The following is a 21,106-nucleotide window of genomic DNA, read 5'->3' as shown; positions in this document are numbered from 1 at the left end:
CTACTACTCTAAAAATTAAACAAAGCCAACCATGGTGGTACATACCTATAACCTTAACACTCAGAATGCTAAACAGGAAGATCTGAAGTTCTGGCGTACATAGCCTGTCCCTATTCCAAAATCTCAACTGACCAAACAAACAAAAAACCCTGACAAAACAAAAGGTCTAATTTTTTGTGGCAAAATTGTCCTGGTTTTGCTATTCTGTTTTCACAGTGATGGCCATAGATCTGAGTAAACTGCTGCGCAGCCACTTTCATTTATTTTTGTTTCTGAAAAGACAGAGAGCATCTGCATGTCAGACAACACATTTTAGAGTATAGACAGTGAACTCAATATAGTCAGCATATGTTTTAATACAACTGAACTTTAAACACATTCTGTACATAACTTTTCCCATTTTCATAATAAAGATGACATTTTCTTTGCTGTAGTTTTTAAAATCTGGACTAAGCACTATGAATGAAAATAAACCAATTCTTATACAACACACTCAGGTGAACTATATTGATCCATTTTTCTGTCTTTATTGGGTCTCTATTCAATTTGAATGTCCTCCTCAATTATACTTTGCTATGGATTGAGTGTCTCTCACTCTCTCTCTCTTTCTACTTTCGTTTGCACCAAGCTCAAGTGGAACTATAAAAGAAAGCAGAAAGAGAGAGAGGGAGAGAGATGGAGGGAGGGAGGGATAGAGAGAGGGAGGGAAGAAGGAAGGAAGGAAGGAAAGAAGGAAGAAAGAAAGAAAGAAAGAAAGAAAGAAAGAAAGAAAGAAAGAAAGAAAGAAAGAAAGAAAGAAAGTTGTGGTTTGTTATTTCTGGCTGAGAACATGACATTTCAGGAGTCAAAAGTCACTTACCTTTTCCACCCCATTTAATGTTGGTATATTCATAAGTGGTTATAAGAAAAGGCACGGTGTAGTCACACTAGAGCAACAAATGGATAATATTCTGAAAGCATTAGTGAGGAAGGTTGCAAAATGCCAGTGTATATATGATATTGTGGTAAGATTAATGAGCTGGAGGAGAAATATCCATCAAGGAGGCTGGTAGTTGCCAAGTGCACTGACATTTTACCAGTGGCCACAGAATCTTAAACTCCTTCAGATGCTGAACTCCACTCAAAGGCCAATGAGGACATGAGCAGTAAGTAGTCCACCGCTTACAAATTCAAAATTTTTCCTAGGATAGCTCATGAACTTCTAATCCTGCTGCCAACAATTCTTGGCCTTCTTATTTTTATGTCTGTGAAAACAGATTCTTAAACAATAGTCTGATTAGCTGAGTATTTGAGGTTTAATGTATCTTCTCATTTCCCCTCAACTGTCCTCAAGTGATTAGTCTAAATTTGTTTTGGCTTTGGTCATATTTTGTGTGTGTGTGTGTAATTTTCATTTATTTGTTTGCAAGCATAAAGAGATGAAGAAGAGAGAGAGAAAGAGAGAGAGAGAGAGAGAGAGAGAGAGAGAGAGAGAGAGAGAGAGAGAGAGAATGGGCACAGTATTCTCCAGCTGCTGCAAAAAACTCCATATGCATGCACCACTTTCTGTATCAATATTTTCATGGGTACTGGGGAATCAAATCTGGGTCACTGGGCTTTGCAGGCAAGCACTGTAAGCACTAAGTCATCTCTGCAGCCTATGTGTGTGTTTTGTTCATCATTCACTCTTACCTTATGCTTTCCTGACATTCAAGTCTGCAGACTGGCTTCAGATCATAAGCCTATGTATCTTCCTTGAATTTGTTTGTTTTCGAGGAGAAGGCCCCTAGTTATTTATAAGAAAAGGTATACTGACAATATAACATTGTGAGATAGTAGCAAAATTATAGCAGTGTCTCTAAACTGTGATTTCTAAGCATGATGAGTGGACATTTCTTTAGATTCACTCTTTTTTTTTCCTTCCTGTGCTTTGTTCCAAGCACACATTTCTTTTTTATACCACCTCAAAACTCTAAGATATATCCAAAAACCCTTAGGATGAGCACATTTAATGGGACCATCCAGAATGGCACAGAAAAACAGTGCTTCATAAGTCCAAAAGCTAACTTTCATAGCTCAATACTGCATCATGGGTAAGATTTCTTTCTTTATCCAGTTTATCCAACAATGGTTTTCACCTTCTTCCCCTTCAATATTTATTTTTCCTCAGACCTTTCATCCAAGTTGAAAAAAAAAAGTTTGGATCTGAAGTGGTGCCGTACTGGTAGAACAAGTGGACCATTGCTGTGACCTGTGTCTGGGTCTTCTACTCCAGTTCTAAAAACCCAAGCTTGCTTCTTCTCTCCCTTGCCCTTTCCAGCATTGCCCTCCTGTCCTTGGACCATTCCCTTATCCTTTGGGGCTTATACTCCCCACGGTGTTTCATCTATACTATATCTCTGAAGTATTCTGTGTTCTTGCAATGATATCCTTTTTTTTGGATGACTTGATATATTGGTCTTTTCCTATATTTCATTTCTCTGAAAACACAGTGTATATTTCTCTGTGAATGTTGCTTCATCTCAATTTCAGACATTTTTTGTTTTTGTTTTTGTTGTTGTTTTGAGGTAGGGTCTCATTCTAGCGTAGGCTGGCCTAGAATTCACAATATAGTCTCAGGCTGTGCTCACACTCTCAGCAGTTCTTCTACATGTGCCTGCTTGGTGAGCCACCATGCCAGGCTATTTCAGACATTTTTATCATGAAATGATCAATTTTGTTGCACAGTGTTGCAATTACATTCTTATTCCTGGGACAGAACACTGGACTCAAAGCATATTTTGAAAGAACAGGTTTATAGCTTTAAAGAGAAATTTCTTTGTGGTAGAGAAAGAAAGCAGGATCAGAAAACTGTCTCACATCATCACACATTGAAGCTGGTAGGAATTATCAGGAGTGAGTTAGCTAGTATTTGGAGAAGGGGCTGGCCTATTAATGTCCCAAGGCCCATTCCTAGTGACTCACCACCGTTAGCAAGGCTCCACCTCCCAAAGGCTCCACCAGTTGAGGGCCAAATATGTGGATTAAGTATAATCACCTGAGTCCATTGGGGGCATTTAAAATTCAAACCACCACACGGTGTTATGATTTTGATGAAAAATGTCTCCCACTGGCTATTAAGTGTTGAATCATTGGCTTCCAGTTGTTGTTATTTTGGGAGGTTTAGAAACCTTCAAGAGGTGGGGCTTAGCTTTAGAAATAAATCACCACAGGGTAGGTTTTCAGGTTACTTCCCAGTCCACTTTGATCCATAGTCTCTAGGCTTCTCCTCAGCCAAGCTGTGAGCAATCAGCCTTATATTCTTGCCACTACAGATATTAACAAATTATAATGTCTTGAATCCTCCTTCATACCCTCAAACTGTGAGCTTAAATGATCCCCCATTGCTTTTGTCCAGTATTATGTCACAGCAACAAGAAAAGTGACCAATATGTAAGATATTTGGAAGAGGGAAGAAAGATGTGCCTCTGAGGACTACTTTTAGTATCCTACCACATAGTCTATTCATCATTTTTTGTCCATAGGTTCATGTTCAATTCATGGCTGCCTAGGGGACTGTTAAATTTTGGACAAGAATAATCATCTTGGTCTGAGAGTTCACTAAGGCATAATGGTCCTCTTCTCTTTCTGCTGACTGAGCAGCCCCCGCTTAGCTAAAGATTCTGTGTCTAATACCAGTACTCAGTTGTACCATTTACAACTAAAGGTAGAACCTGAAACATGGAGACTTCTTTCTTTGGTTAAAAACAGAATTCTGTCCTTTCTGTAGTTTAGTCAAGGAAATGATATGCAGTGTTCTTGCCTGAAAGTGTTAAACAATGCATCATGGCAAAGTGTCAATACAGTATCAATATTTTCTCTGCATATGTTTTGTCCTCTCCCTCTATGGTGGTTTGATTCAGGTGTACGCCATATACTTAGGTGTTCTGAATGTTAGGTTCCTAGCTGAAGGAGATCTGAGAAGTAACACCTCCTGGAGGCAGTGTACTGTTGGGGGCAGGATTATGGGTGTTATTGCCAGTGTTTGGCACACTCTCCTGTTCCTGTTGTCTGCCTTATGTTAGCCAGGGGGTGGTGTCCAGCCTTTTCTCTTGCCATCATTTTCCACTGCGATCATGGAGCTTCCCTCTTGGTCAGGTTATTTCTGCCTGCAATTCGAACCTGTCTGCAATGCCTTCCTTTCTCACCAGTAATAAAATAGTATTATTCTATACATGTGTGTGCTTATCATCAGTTGCGATAGGAAATAATTGAGAAAATATTTGTGACTAAAAATGCCTACAAATTTTAACAAATAATATATTCCTTCAGATTCAAATTGGTCTGCCAATTATCTTTATTTAATTTTTAAAGCTTGTTTTTTTTTTTTTTTTTTGAGGTAGGGTCTTGCTCTAGCCCAGGTTTATCTGGAACTTACTATGTAGCCTCAGGGTGGCCTTGAAGTCACCATGATCTTCCTATATCTGACTCCTGAGTGCTGGGACTAAACGTGCCACCACTCTCAGCTTAACTTTAAAATATATATATATATATATATATATATATATATATATATATATATATATATACATATATATATATATATATATATATATATAATTTATTTATTTGACAGAGAAAAATGGAGAGAGAGAGACAAAGAGAAAAACAGAATGGGCACATTAGGGTCTCTACCCACTGCAAATGAACTCCAGATGTGTGCACTCCCTTGTGCATCTGGCTAACATGAGTCTTGGGGAACTGGACCAGGGTCCTTTGGCTTTGCAGACAAACACCTTAACTGCTAAGCCATCCATCCAGCCCAACTTTTAAAATATTTTAAAATATTTATCTGTATAACTAATATATCTATTGATCCCTCATTCTCACGATACATCCGTACTTTGTAAAATATTTATTTATTTATTGGAGAGAGAGAGAGAGAGAGAGAGAGAGAGAGAGAGAGGGGCAAATAGAGAAAAAATGGGTATGACAAGACTTGTAGCTACTGTGCATGAACTCCAGACTCATGAACCACCTTGTGCATCTGGATTACATGGGTACTTGGGAATTTAATCTGGGTCCTCAGGCTTTGCAGGCAAGTGTTTTAGCTGCTAAGCCATCTCCCCAGCCCTGCATTAGTATTTTTTATTCATAGTATGTGAACAATTTAGTAAACATTTCACATGATGTGTGATTCTGGAAATTGGTGGTCTTTTTTTTTTTTAATTTTTTATTTATTTATTTGAGAGCGACAGACACAGAGAGAAAGACAGATAGAGGGAGAGAGAAAGAATGGGTGTTCCAGGGCTTCCAGCCACTGCAAACGAACTCCAGACGCGTGCGCCCCCTTGTGCATTTGGCTAACGTGGGACCTGGGGAACCGAGCCTTGAACCGGGGTCCTTAGGCTTCACAGGCAAGCGCTTAACCGCTAAGCCATCTCTCCAGCCCTTGGTGGTCGTTTTGTTACTTTCAAAGTGAAATAAAACATATGATTAGAATTAACAATTAGCTATGATGTATTCTGTAATTTCAAAATAAAAGAAGAGAAGTAATCTCATTTTAACTTTTCAATAGATACCCATGCAAAACTAGGATAACCTTGGGTTTAAAAAAAAGGGAATTATTTTTAGATCAATGATAAATTGATCTTTCCTTTGATTTGTAAGGCAAATTTACTGTATTTAAAAAAGTGAATTCAATTTTAGCTACATTATTTAAAATATCATGAACATTTTGTAATTCAGTAATGAAAAATCAGAACACTGAAAGGACTTAAAAGAATGATTAAAGTATGCGTGTTTCAAATGGAAAAATAAAAACATTCTAGAGAGAGATGAATCTCTGAATCTTACAACAGAAGAAGAAATTAGATACAGTATGAGTAACCTCATAATATAGACAGCCTGTGGTTGTATGAATGTGTCAATAATACACCTTGCTACTAGAGTTTTTATAACCAGAGACTGGGGGAGAGTGGTCAGGGAATTTATCTTTGTCTCATTTATCTTTTTATCTTGTCATTCAGTAGATGACCATGAAATGTGTAAGTGTAAACTTGTTATTTCTTCCCTTATTAGACTGTGTATTCAAATTTCCAATATCATATATTCCCTCAAATCTCAGGGAGAGTGCTTGATGAACTTAACTAATAAGACTCAGATGCCTTCCTGAAACACTGCCTTGTTCATAGATATCTACATTTCCTCGAGTGCAATAGTTGTATGTACATGTTTCACCATATCTGTATCAAATAGTTGCCTATGTTCCTTCAAGTCAACTTTCTTTGAAATATAAATCAGTGAATGAAAACCTTTTATTATCACACAGGGAAGCTTAAGAAATATTTAGTGTTAAACATTTGGTAACATAAAACAGATTTTTTAATGTAATTAGACTAACATGATAAAAAATGCTATCAATGTAATTAGAATACATGAGAAAGAGTTTTATCAGTGTAATTAGACTACATTTGAGAGAATGGAAAAGGAAATAACTTACTCAACAAGCCCGCGGATTTGTTTCCATTATCAATTCGCCATCATAAATAAGCTGGTTATGATGGTACATTGTAGTAATGGCAGTGCTGTGGAGGCTGAAGAATGGGGATAATAAATTTTATACCGGCCTGGGCCACATTCCCAGGCTTTATCTTTAAAAAAGGAGGAGTATTTTTCATGGGTTCCTATAAAGTATACTAGATCTTAGGCAGTAGATTTTTTTTTTTCTTTTTCCAAGGTAGGGTTTCTCTCTAGCCTGGGCGGACCTGGAATACACTCTGAATTCTCAGGGTTGCCTCAAACTCACAACAATCCTCCTACCGCTGTCTCCCCAGTGCTTGGATTAAAGAAGTGCTCCACCATGCCTGTCTGGGCAGTCGATTTTTGGTAGACATTGAACTACAGTGTTCTGAAGTAGTTTACATACTATAGTTTCCCCCTTTCTCCCACAGCTTCTCTGGCATTGTTCTCTGCTGTACTGCCATGCTTCTGTTCAATGTCCATTCCACCCTTCACTTTACTTCTATTGGCAGTTCTGATCTACTAGCATTTCCAAAATTCTTCCCACAGCCTCACCATTGATGATGAAAGCCCATGATTCTATTTTGATTTTTTTTTTCTTCTGTTTTGTCTAGGTAAGTCTGAACAGGTATGGTGTGGCTAGGATGATATTAGAAGTAAATGTTTAATAAATAATTTAGAACAGAGATAATTTAAGATATAAAGTTCACTCTTTTTTTCTATACCCTCCCTCCCCCAACTTTCCCCTTTGAAACTCCATTCTCCTTCATATCCCCTCCCCATTTCAATCAGTCTCTCTTTTATTTTGATATCATGATCTTTTCCTCCTATTTTGATGGTCTTGTGTAGGTAGTATCAGGCACTGTGAGGTCATGGATATCCAGCCCATTTTGTGTCTGGGGGGAGCACATTATAAAGTGTCCTACACTTCCTTTGGCTTTTACATTCTTTCTGCCACCTCTTCTGCATTGGACCCTGAGGCTTGGAAGGTGTAATAGAGATATTACAGTACTGAGTACTCCTGTCACTTCTTTCTAGCACCATGATGCCTTCTAAGTTGTCCCAAGGTCACTGCCATCTGAAAAGAGAAGATTCTCTACCAAAAGTGAGAGTAGCATTAATATAAGGGTATGATCGTTAAGAGAAGTGCTTACCAGACAGTTTGAGAAGCATAGTATATACATTTAGCCAGAAAGCAGCAGACGTTACACCCCTAGGGCTCATCTTGAGTGGGTATTACATACAAATGGAGTCACTTTCTGTGTGTGAGGAAAAGGCATAAAGACTGATGGGAAGGTTTTGTGTGCAGAGGGAATTACTGCCCTGTGTTGCATATTGTTATAATAATTTTATATCTGACACGTCTATGATTTCACACCATTTATGTAGGCATTCTTTAATTCAGCAATCTTTAAGACCCAGGTGTTGTATAATATGACACAAATAATGTGAGACTTTGAATTTGACAAGCCTGACAATGAGACTAAGTTCTCTGATTAACTTTGCAGTTCTGACCTAGTCTTTGATCCATTTGCAATTTATTTGCTTTTTCAAAATATTGAGGTAAATATGATCAAGCGTTATCTTAACATGTGTGCTAGGTTCCCCTTCTACAGGATTTGGTTCAGGCAGGAAGTTATTTACTATGGTTCAATTCCTAAATGTCTCAAGGTGGTAGAAAAGGAGTCTATATAAAAGGACCTTTAACGCATAACTGGCAAACAGTGCGTGCCTTTCACTCTGGAAATAAGAAGTAAAATAATCCCCGAAAAGTTACCCTACCCTCGGGTAATATTGTTCAACTCACAAACATGAAAACATTTAGACCTACCTTAATGCCTCTTTGATGCATGTTTTCATGTATTTAGAGAGCTCTTATAAATGTCAGCTTCAGAATCAAATGAAAAAGTCTTATTTCTTTATTAACATGATTTTGTTTCTTGATGATATCTGAAAATACTCTACATAATAAAAGACAAAATTCTCTAGATAATATTTAAAAAAATAAAATGTTAAAAATTGAACTAAATGTTTTATTATTTTTAATTTTTATTTATTTATTTGAGAGTGACAGATAGGGAGAGAGAGAGAGAGAAAATGGACATGCCAGGGCCTCCAGCCACTGCAAATGAACTCCAGATGCTTGTGTCCCCTTGTGCATCTGGCTAACATGGGTCTTGGGGAATGGAGCCTTGAACCAGAGTCCTTAGGCTTCACAGGCAATGCTTAACTGCTAAGCCATCTTTCCAGCCTGAATCAAATGTTTTAAAAAGTCCATGTGAATCTAAACACACACACACACACACACACACACCAAACCAATCAACACACTGACATACTGTGAGTATGCTCCTTGATATTCTGATAGTTAAAACAAATCAATGTGTTTGGAACTACTGTCCAGTAGTTTCAAAAATGGGATTTAAGATTGGTTTTAAAATGTGATAAAGACCTTTCAAAGCTTTTTTATTTAATATTGTTTCTTTTTTTTAAATTTTTATTTATTTATTTATTTGAGAGTGACAGACACAGAGAGAAAGACAGATAGAGGGAGAGAGAGAAAATGGGCACGCCAGGGCTTCCAGCCTCTGCAAACGAACTCCAGACGCGTGCGCCCCCTTGTGCGTCTGGCTAACGTGGGACCTGGGGAACCGAGCCTCGAACCGGGGTCCTTAGGCTTCACAGACAAGCGCTTAACCGCTAAGCCATCTCTCCAGCCCTATTGTTTCATTTTTTAATTTATTTTTGCCCAACAGTATACCCTAGACAGATATCTACATGTTTGAAAAAATGAAACTATGCCATTATTTGGTTGTAACAAATTTCCAGTATAATAATAAGCCATATAACTTCTTATTCGTTACAAATATCTGTGTCAAAAGAGGTAAGAGAATTATATAGACTGGAGTTGTTTCCCATTCCTCAGACCTGCATATTTAAATATCTTTTTTCATAGCTTAAGCTATAAATTGAATAGCATAATTTGATGATGGACATAGAATTGTATATTAGTTTTTATTTTGACAAAATCATTAAACATCACATAGGTTGAAAAATGAATCAGGAGGCCCTGAGCCTGCCTTAGAAGATTGTACTTCATAAACTGAATTGCTCACATGGGCAACATTTTGGTGGAAGTTATAGATTTTCTAGCATATCTCTGATAGATAGGACTAATATAACTTCAATAAAAACTCTGGATATGTCAATATAAAATTTTCTCTACCATTGAAAGATGTAAGATACTCTAACTAATAAATCGGATGACAACCTATTCCTTAAGGTATACTAACGTACATATTGGGTTACAACAAGCAACAAAATCATTGAGGCAATAAAACTCAGTCACAGGGGGGACATTGGAGGTTTCTCTCTACAGCAAGAACCTAGCACAATGGCTGCGGGAATGAAACTCCTCTAGAATGTTAATTTCTAGTAATTGACAGCAGTGACACTTCAGAATTAAATATTTGCTGTACTTGAATATGATCCATGCCAATTATACTTATAATAATTCATGTGTGTTTTTTCTATGAAATCAACTAGGGTCATTAGTTGTGTAATATATTAATGATATGCATTTATTGTAACAAACTCTCTCTCTTCATGTATATATATATACAATATTGATATATTACATGTAGTAATAGAAATTATATACACACATGTGTATACACACACACACACATATATAGATAGATATAGATATAGATACACACATATATATATATATACATATTCTTCTGAGTTGACAGTTGTAGTAACAGGCAGAGATTGAGTGATCAGTCATCATATCAGGAATGAAGATCTAGATAGATTGATTAAAATAACTGATGAAAGCCTACTTTGTGTATTTATAATGATTTTCTGTTGATTCACATGGCTCAGGCCTCATTTACCTTTATTTGAAAACATAAGGTGCTTGATAAATACTACTTTCAGAATCTAAATGGACACATTTTGAAGCTCCGGAAGATAATGAGGTATTAGTTTCTTTACTTCCCACTTGCAGGTCAATTTTACTTCTATGACATTTACTACTCTTCCTTTGTTTTCTATTTTACTTACTTCTGGAATATATGTTACTCTCTATTGCATTTGTGCTACTCTGGGTTCTCTATAGAAATGGAAAATGATGAGACAAAATCATGTCCCACCTCCAGATTTTTTTTACAGGATTGGTTCAGATTGTAGAGGCTGGCCAGTTCAAAATTTTCCGTTCAAGGACATAAGATTTCTGTTGGCAGATTCTCCTTTTGCTTGGGAGTTTCATCCTATGTCACATGCAAGCCTTCAACTGATTAGATCTGTCTTCCATTATATATGATGATTAAATGGATCCATGATTCAAGAAATTTCACTAGGGGAGGCACTCTCATATTATGAAGAATCAACTTTCCTCAAAGAACATGTATTCAAATGTTACTTTCATTTAGCAAGTCTTATAAAAATGAGCACAATAATGTTAGATGATGTATCCGGGTATACATGCCTCGTTATGTTTCCATATAAAAATCATCATTTATACCTTTTCCTATTGAAATAAACCTATAATTTCATCTCCATGGCAAGCAGTATTCTCCATGTTCAGAGCACTAATGCATGACACATGACCTTCATACTTACTGGTCTATCAGTTATCGAATTCTCAGTCACAAAATTATCACTTCTTATACATTTTTTATTATAAATGAGTACAAAACACACCCAATGGGAAAAAGATAAGTTTTACTATTAATCTTTGTAAGCAGTAGGCATGCAGTTAGATCTTTGCAGATACAAATTCATATCACATCACATATTTATAACTATCTCTACATCAACATTGTTTTCATCACATTAGAAGGTGATTTACAAGTTTCTTTAATAACTATATGGACACAAATAATTTATTTATTTAAAATTGAGTAATCTTACTTAGAAAGAACTTGTACCTTTGTAAAAGCTACTATCATATCATAAAGTTTAACCTACATGTTTACAATACAATGGCCACTGGGGGATGGCTAATTTAAAAATCAGTTCTATTCATTTAAAAATTAATATGTTTTCTTAATATGTTTCTAGACACTGAAATAAATATTTATCAAGCCATATTTATTCTCTTGCATTTTTCATGTTATTTAACCTCTTTTGCCTATTCTCCTTACTTGAAAATTGAAGATATTAATGAGTATCTCTGGGGGAGGTTATGGAAGTTAACCTTTGAAACAAACTTTCCAATGTTTGGAACCTAGAGTACTATGCCTTCATTTTTCTTAAAATTGGAGATTTATCAATTTTGAGAAGATTCTTTTCCTTTTTGGGGTGTCAGGACTTTTCCATAGATCCAAAAGCTTTGTAAAAGTTCCTGAAAAACTAATACATGATAGACTTGGTGAGAATAAGGATTAATGGAAAAATTAAATTGTATTTTTTTCTGAATTTGATGTCACCATTTATGGTGTTCTCTGTTACCATCCCTCATTATATTGTCCTCTAATGAATACAACCCTAAACCTCTCCAGAAATTGAGAATATTGACCTCAGTATCTTAATGCCAATTCCCTTCTTCGATATTTTTTATTTATTTTTTAGTAGAAAGAATTGGTGCACCAGACCTCCAGAGACTACAATTGAACTCCAGAGGTGTGAGCTACCTTGTGAGCATGTGTGACAATGTGCACATAAAACGCTTTGTATGTCTGGCTTCCGTGGGTTCTGGGTAGTCAAACTTGGATCCTTAGGCTTTACAGGCAAGCACCTTGACTGCTAAGTCATCTCTACAGACCCAGTTCTTTAATTTTAAATATGGGCCTCAAACAAGCTTATTTCAGTTAATAGTACAACCTGTAGTCTGGAGACAGCTTAAATACTTTCATATGAAACAGAAAAGACCCAAGCTCCTGATGCCTGAAACAATAGTAGTAATAATAATAATAACCAGAATGAAGAATGAGGCTTAAATGATTGCTTTCTATTTCTCCCTGAATAGCTATGATAGACATTAGCTTCTTAACATCTGGTTGTATCTTTCCATTTCAGAAAATATCCCAACTTCAAAAATCATACCTTTTAGATTTCTTCTCGTTTGGAGCTCTCAGTTTAGGCTCACATTCTGTCCAACCTTATCTTCTCTAGCAGTGAAGTCACTTCCCAAGGAGCTTCACCATCTGAGGGTTCCGTCGCGCTGTGCACTCATAGTCTGGCTCTTGCTGTTCTCTGTGCTGCTGGAAAATGAACAGGTGGGCTAGCTTTCCACTAGTGCTGTGCTGTTCTCTGCCGTGATGATGCTTCTGCTCAACACTGTGAGCCTGAAATTAATCTTTCCCTCCCATAAGCTGCTTCCTGCTGGGCATTTTGTCCAGCATCAGAAATTTAAGTGTTGCATAAAGAAAGATTGCTTTTGTATATACATATATTTCACAAACAGAACCATACAAATTATTATCTAACCTATGTTAAGATTCTGTGAATGTTCTTTCACAGATTCTTTATTTTATTTTATATATTTAAAATATTTTATTAATATGAGATATTATATATACATATATATTTACATCATATATAGACAGAGGATGGATGGGCCAACCTAGGCCTCCTGCCATTGCAAATGAGCCCCAGATGTAGTGGAGGATCAAACCCAGGCATCAGGATTTTCAAGCTATTGCTCCAGCCCTTTTTATTTATTTGTTTGTTTTTTTGTTGTTACTGTAAATCCTTCATTAGCAGGATATTACCATTGTGTTTTACTGTTGTTATCATTTTGTAAATGAACCTATGTTCTTGCATTGCTGTGATAAAATGTCTTAAGCGACTTAAGAGGGAGGATTTATTTTATCTCACATTTCAGAGGTCTCTGTCTTGGCCCAATTAATTCTGGACCCATTGTGAAGAAAACTATTATGATGTTGAGAACATGTGACAGAGGCTGCTCATTTTATGATAAAGAGAAGGAAGGAGGAGGAGATGGAGGGAAATGGGAAGAGGAGAAGGAAGCAGGGCAGGTAGCGGGAAGGGCAAGAAGGAAGGAGATGAGGAGGAAGATTTGAATAAACAGGATTTATTACCCTTCCATTCCATTTGTTCTATGCAAGGGTCCTAGACTGTGATTGCATGTTTTCCAAGTAGGGCACTTCTTCCTGCTTTGTTTAATTCCGTGTGGAGAAGCTCTCACAAACAGACCCAGAAGTATGCCTTTACTAATTTCTGATTAGTAATTCCAGTAAACTGATAATCAGTACTATCACAGGGCTCTTACAGGCAATACTAATGAAAAACACATGTAAATTGTCAACCAAATCTAACAATTTGTGTAATATCCTAGGGATATGTGTGAAAGGAGAGAGCAAAAATAACAATCCCTTATAACATATAATTTTGCTAAATTTTTGTCTTGTTTTTAGCATTTTTCACACGTGTCTAGAATGAAGAAAATAATTACTAATCCAAATTTTGTATATATAAAAGGTAAAATGCACTGCTAAATTTCCCATTAAATTTCACTGATAGAAAATGAAGTTGGGACGCAATGCTAAGCCTGATTAAATGCATATTAATTCTACAACTTACATTGTGCTTTGCCATCAATAATATACTTTTTACTCTCATATTTCTCAGAAAACATACTACCTTGAAGTCCAAAGGAATAGCAGAGTTACTGATTAAGGAAATATATTTTTTATGTCTCTCTTTCTTTCTTTCTTCTTACTTTCTTTCTTCCTTTTTTCTTTTTTCTTTTTGAAAGAATGGGCACATCAGAGCCTCTAGTTAGTGTAAGTGAACTCCAGATACATGCGCTACCTTGTGTATGTGATTTATAAGGGTACTGGGGAATCAAACCTGAGTCCTTAGGCTTTGCAGGCAAGCATCTTAACCACTAAGCCATCTTTCTAGCTCCTCCTTCCTATTTTAAAATATGTTTATTTATTTGAGAGAGACAGACACACACAGAGAAGGTAGGGAAGGATAGGGAAAGGAGGGAGAAAGAGATGAGAGAGAGAGAGAGAGAGAATATGCATGTGGTGTGCCATGGACACTTGCCAGTACAAAAAAACTTTACATGCATGTACCACGTTTCATTTGGCTTTATGTGAGTACAGGGTAACCAAACCAAAGGCCATCCGGCTTTGCAAGCAAGCACCTTAAACCTCTGATCCATCTCCTTAGCCCTGGCATCTGTTTTCAAGTAGATGTTTGATTACATGTCTAAACTTTCCTTTTCAGAAGTAAAAGAAAAGTATCAATTCTTAACAAGGAATGGCAGATGTTTTGTTAGAAGAGTTATCACATCCTGGGATGCCATCAGCCTTATTATAGTCTGGTTAAAAGAAAAGAAAATCAAAACAGAACCATCAAAATAAAGAGAACTGTAAAGACAGTTTATTTCCCATTGGAAAAATGAAAATGACATATTTTAAAATATGAATTTATTCTTTTGTTGAGACAATAGTAAAGGCAATGGTTCTAAAAGCTTTATGATCTAAAACCCATGAAATAGTTTAGCCAGTATTCTAACTGTTCCAAGAAAATGGCTAGTTAATTCTACCCAGTGTAGGACTGATATTTTGTTTTCCATGTCTTTTAAGAATAAAAAACAAGGCTGGAGAGATGGCTTAGCAGTTAAGCACTTGCCTGTAAAGCCTAAGGACCCCAGTTCGAGGCTTGATTCCCCAGGCCCCACATTAACCTGATGTACAAGGGGGCATACTTGTCTGGAGTTCCTTTGCAGTGGCTGGAGGCCCTGGAGCACCCATTCTCTCTCTCTCTCTTTCTGTCTCTGTCTGTCACTTTCAAATAAATAAATAAAAATAAAAGCCAGATGTGTTGGTGCATGCCTTTAATTCCAGTACTCGGGAGGCAGATGTAGGAGGATCGCTGTGAGTTCAAGGCCACCCTGAGACTACATAGTGAATTCCAGGTCAGCTTGAGCTACATTGAGACCCTACCTCAAAAAAACAAAAAAAAGAAAAAAAAATAGAAACATAAAAAGCACAAAAAATCCTAGGAATTATCTATAGTTACCTAAAACAAAGAGTATTAAGAAAATACAGAGGGCTGGAGAGATGGCTTAGTGGTTAAGGCACTTGCCTGTGAAGGCTACAGACCCAGATTCAATTCTCCAGTGCGTAAGTAAGCCATATGCACGTGGTAGCACATGCAGCTAGAGCTTGTTTGCAGAGACTAGAGGCCCTGGTGGGCCCATTCTCTATCTGCCTCTCTCTCTCTAAGATAAAAAAGTAAAAATAGTATTTTTTAAAAAAAGCAAAGAAAGAGGATGTCTAGGCATAAACATGATGTATAAGCGGGGGGAGGGCACTGTTTCTATTAAATACAGTGGAAAAACTAACTGTTCAGATTACATTAGGTGGAGAAAGACAGCAAATGACATCTCAAGGAGATGAATGCCTCTACCACCTCTGCTCACTTTCTGTCTGGTTTCTCATCCTGGTGGATAGATACATGAATTATACAAAATTAGAATAACAACTGCGAAGCAGATTTGAAACACAAATTTCTTTATATTGTGTATGTAATGATACTGTGAAATATTCACTTTACAGCAAAGATGCCATACAACAAATGAAATTACCACCCTGCTCCCATAAACAATTGTGGAACAAAAGCCCAACATTTGGGCTGCATAGATTGCTTAGTGGTTAGGACAATTGCTTTAAAAGCCTAAGGACTCAGTTCAACTCTCCAGGTTCCACATAAATCAGATACACAGTAATGCAAGCATATAATTTTGCACATGCACAGAAGGGGGCACATGTGTCTGGAGCTCGATTGCAGTGACTGGACCACCACCTCTCTCTCTCTCTCTCTCTCTCTCTCTCTCTCTCTTTCTTGAATGTACATGTGAGCAAAAGAAAAAAAAAAAGGTTGTGCTTACCTCAGAAACAAAAATCAAACAAACACATAAAAAAATCAAAGTCCATCATCCATCATCATTACTGATAAATTATTATGTCTAAAAGTTTAGCAAATAAAATTTGCAGATGAGAAAACTAGTAGTAAATGATATTATTAACTATTCCCATTTGGCTTTCACTTCATTACATCCTCATATCCTTGCAATAATTAGCAAGAATGGCAATATTATCCTTGTTCAACATATGTGAAGCATGAGTTTTAAAGAGCTTGTCACTTGCTGAAAGGTTATGTTGCAAAAGATATAATGAAATTGAGATTAGATTATCAATTTTTATGTTTCTGAACTTAAAGATATTTTAAAAATCATAAGCAGGGGCATACAAATAGCTTATGTGTGTGCAGGTATATAAGAATACATGTATGAAACTGTATGTATGTATGCAACTATACATCAATACACATACTGTTGTTGAGAATTGTTTATATATATATCATTCAAAATTGCCAAACCATTCTAGGATGTGCTCGGCATTATCTTTCAGGTGAGAATAAAATGGCCTTGTACAAGCTGAGCACACTGGTAACAGGTAATGCATGGAGAAAGAAAAATGGTTAAGCTTTAGGTCTACTATGAGAAGGTAAAAAGAACCAAGGTTGCAATTTAAAGCCCATGTATCTTTCAAAGATTTCTAAGAGGCACATTAAGCCATAGTGAGCAATTGATATGGGATCTTACTGAAGTGGTCAGAACTTCCAGGTTGAGGAAAATATGCTGGTAAACCTATCTTCAGATTTTTTGGGATATGTCAGAATTTCATTTGGCACTAACACAAAGCATTCTTTTAAGGTAAAAGGCAGTTTTTCTAGATGTAGTGAAAAGAAGATAGGAATGGGGGAAGGGACGGAGGGAATGAGGGAGGGAAGAAAAGAGAGAATTCTGACAATAATGACTTTAGGTTTAAATCCTAATTCTTTTTTTAATAAAAACATTAAATTTACTTTTAGACATAGAGAGACAGAGAATGGGTGTGCCAAGGCCTCTAGCTGTTGCACATGAACTCTAGATGCATGCACCACTTTGCGCATCTGGCTTTATGTGAGTGCTGGGGAATCAAACTCAAGGTTTTAGGCTTTGCAGACAAGTATCTTAACTGTGAATCCTAATTCCCTTAATAGGTATAGCTTTCTCTGTGAAAATGATAAACATTACTAACTCCTTTGGATTGTAAAATAAAATATTAAAATATGTACAAGATTTTTCAGGCTTTTATTCAAGGTTAAAGATTTTCATTTTTAGTGTTCATTGTTTTCTCTCTACCTCAAACCTTATTTAAATCATATGGAGATTTAAGATAATATATGCATAAATATATTGTTGCCTAAGTTTGGACTTTGCTGTAGATGATTATGTAAAGTCAACCAAAGGTGGATAAAACATCAAGGTACACTGAATATGTGTATGCACTGAATTCTAACTACTAATAAGAGTTGAAGTAATTAATATATAGCACCTTCTACCTCTGGACCAACGTGTCCTAGGTATGTAGTATTTTGGAGCTAATTCAATACTTGGATTGGTCATATGCAATTTTATGGGTATAGATAGGCCAAGGAATATTGATAGATTGATAAATTTCACTATTTGATTACTCTTGAATGTTCAGAATGTGTTTAGAAACAAGAGGTAACTGAGAAGATTCCTACATGAATCTGTTAAAATAAATGTCTTTGGGAGCAAGCAACTGTGTCTTTTAATAATATAGGATAGACTATTCTTCCTCAGAACTCTATAATAGGTACCCAGTTAACTCTGAGTGGAAAAGTCCTCACAGTGGTATACAGTGTACTACATATAGTCCTCCATTTAGTTCTGCCACACACATCTAGCCCTCTCTTCTGCTCATAGCAAAATCTAACACTTTGTGTTTCCTCAGCCTCATTGTATAGGTTTGCTTCACTGACTGGAGTACCCTTATTTAACAATACCCATGAGCCACAGAGTCTCGCATCAAATTTGATCAGCTAGTTATTTTTTCTTTCTTTTTTAATCTTGAGAGAAATTTTAAAGGCTTAAGCATAAAAAAGTCATCTGAGATCAGTCTTTAACAGAACTCTGCTGAAACACTGCCAGAATGGGCATCAACCCCATGATACTAAGTCCTCCTGGATTAGTGTTCTAACAGAAATGAATATCATCACTTACATAGACTCTGTCATCTTTGGTAATCAAATGGATAGAGGAAGCAAAGGGAAGACATGAATTAGGCAATCACAGTGGCCAGGGGTTTTGTCACTGAAAGATCCAGAAATCCAGAAATAATTATATGGAGATCATAAATGAGGATCAGCAGATAATGGGCTCAATACTATCTGTGGAGTATAAAAGATTCATAGCAGAGGAACACAAGAGATATGAAATCCTGAATCTCCAGGGAGAACATAGATTATTGCAATTGATTGGTATAAACATAGCAGATAGAGTCATGGGCACAGGTTTGTAAGGACACATCTCTAAAGAATAATAAATACCCATGAGGAAATCATATTTATGTTCATCTGGGTGCTTGCTTATAAGGGGTCATAAAAAAAGAAAGGCAAAAATGTATACTGTTAGATTGTTGAAGAATGATTTCAAAAGAGGAAGTCTAGAAATCTCACAAAATATAGAAATTTTATTCAAAGAGCATTTTAGGAAAAGACATACATTTACATACGATATTATGACAGATACATAGTGTTGTTTTTGTAGTGTATGTGTCTTATAATTCTAATCTTTTGCTGCCTATGGTTAGCTACAATAAATTCTCTGACCAGCAATGTCCAATAGGAAGTCATTCTTAAGATGTTCTGCTCCATACTTTTGAAATAGCAATGCTGTACAGAATGACCAAGAATCATGCCTACATAGTGTCGTCTCCATAGAAGCCTTAAAGTACCGGGTTTGGAAAGCTCCCAGAGGTTTTGGAGGTTGGCATCCACACAGGGCATGGAAACAAAACAACCTTCCATTGATTCTCACCCTAAGCACCTCTTCATCTATGTCCTCTATATGATCCTTTATAATAAATAAGTAAATGTTAAGTATCTCCCTGAGGTTTGTAAGAAAACCCAGAAAGTTAATGAGCCCAAGAAGGAATCCAGAGATTCTAAAAGAATCCAGATTTATAACATATTAACAAGATGAATACACAAAACAACTTGTGACTTTCAGCTGGCATCTAAAATAGGAGAGGGTGAGTCTTGGGGACTGAGCTCTTGACCTTTGACATTTGGCACTGGATCTAAGTAACATTATCAGAACTGAATTGGATTAGAAGATATTCAATATGTGTTGCTGAATATACAGTTTACTGCTTGCTTGCTAGTGGGAAGAAGTCTTTATATCCTTTCACAGAAGGGATCTGTGTTGTGTGTTTAAAAAATCATCACCTTTATGGGTTTCACTGAAACATTATACATGTTAACATCACATAATAAATTGGTAGTACGTTACTATGTCTCAGACCATATGGTAGGGATTGGAGATAGTAACTAGGGAAATTTAGTGGGGTTAATGTAATCTCTACAAATTTATAGCAGCCTTAGAGTCTGAACTGACCTGCTGGTATGCGGAGGGGAAGAATGATGATTATGCTAGCTTGGCCAACTTATTAGCTAGATAGCTTATAATTTTTGCTGCTAAGTAAAGGAAAGTAAACTTAAGTTTAAACTTGAGGATGATTTAGGTAGGTTATGTACAGTTTCCTATTAGTTATTTCTAGTAGCTTGTGTGAACTTAGGCAAGTCATAAAATTGTGGAACATTAAACTTGTATACTCTGACTTGCCTCAGACATAGCACAGGTGGACAGCTGGTATACCTTTGCCAGGAAAACATGCTACTAAAACCTTCCATTTCCGTGGAATTCTTAGAAAGTGATGCAAAATATGAGATTTTCACAGGTGACTTTATTTCTTATAGAACTTTTTACGATGTAGTAGTTTGGATTAATACCTACAAAAACAAATTACTCTGCTAGTGGAATAATACTGAAATCTTCAATTCAGGCTCTAATATAAAGCATACCATCAAGTTTATCACATAAATTAATTATCATCAAGAATTAACAGTCATCAGAAATAAAACCAAGATACAATAGGAAAGGAAGGTACACTATGACGAACACAATTTTCTCCCTACTTTTAAATGTTTTGTTTTAAAAGATATTTCCTGATTCTCAGGAGAAATCCAAGAAATGGAAAGTCATAGATCACAGTATGTAGCATATCTTCCAGGGTGGAGAGCACACACTCGAATACCCAGTAATATGTGAATTTTGAGGTTTTAAGAACCTTATGAATAATGATTATTGAAAAAGAGCCACAGAAACACCAACTGTGATTTGGTTTAGTTTGTTCACTAGGCACATTGTAACATAAAAACTTCAAAGAATAGGTTAAAAAATGTCAATACACAAATGCTCAGAGGGTAAAACTTAATTTTATAAATATCACAGTGTTGAAAAAAATGAGGAAATGGGAGTTGATGACCTGCTAAGGTATCAGGGACATGAGAATTAAACATTCAAATAATTCCAAAAAGGTCTCAAGTCTTAAAGGAATGTCAAAATCATGTGGATTAGCCACACACTGAGCCTCAAGTTGACTTTGATATTAATTGATAAAGGTCCATTCAAATCACCTACCACATCATTTCTAGTAGAAGATTGTGTCATTCATACTTTGCACATTTTCAAAATTCATTGAGGAATTCAGTGAAAAATTCTACTTAT

This window comes from Jaculus jaculus, chromosome 1 (assembly GCF_020740685.1).
Source record: "Jaculus jaculus isolate mJacJac1 chromosome 1, mJacJac1.mat.Y.cur, whole genome shotgun sequence".
Classification (NCBI taxonomy): Eukaryota; Metazoa; Chordata; class Mammalia; order Rodentia; family Dipodidae; genus Jaculus; species Jaculus jaculus.
The sequence above is the reverse complement of the archived record's forward strand: the minus strand, read 5'-3'. Positions refer to the sequence as shown.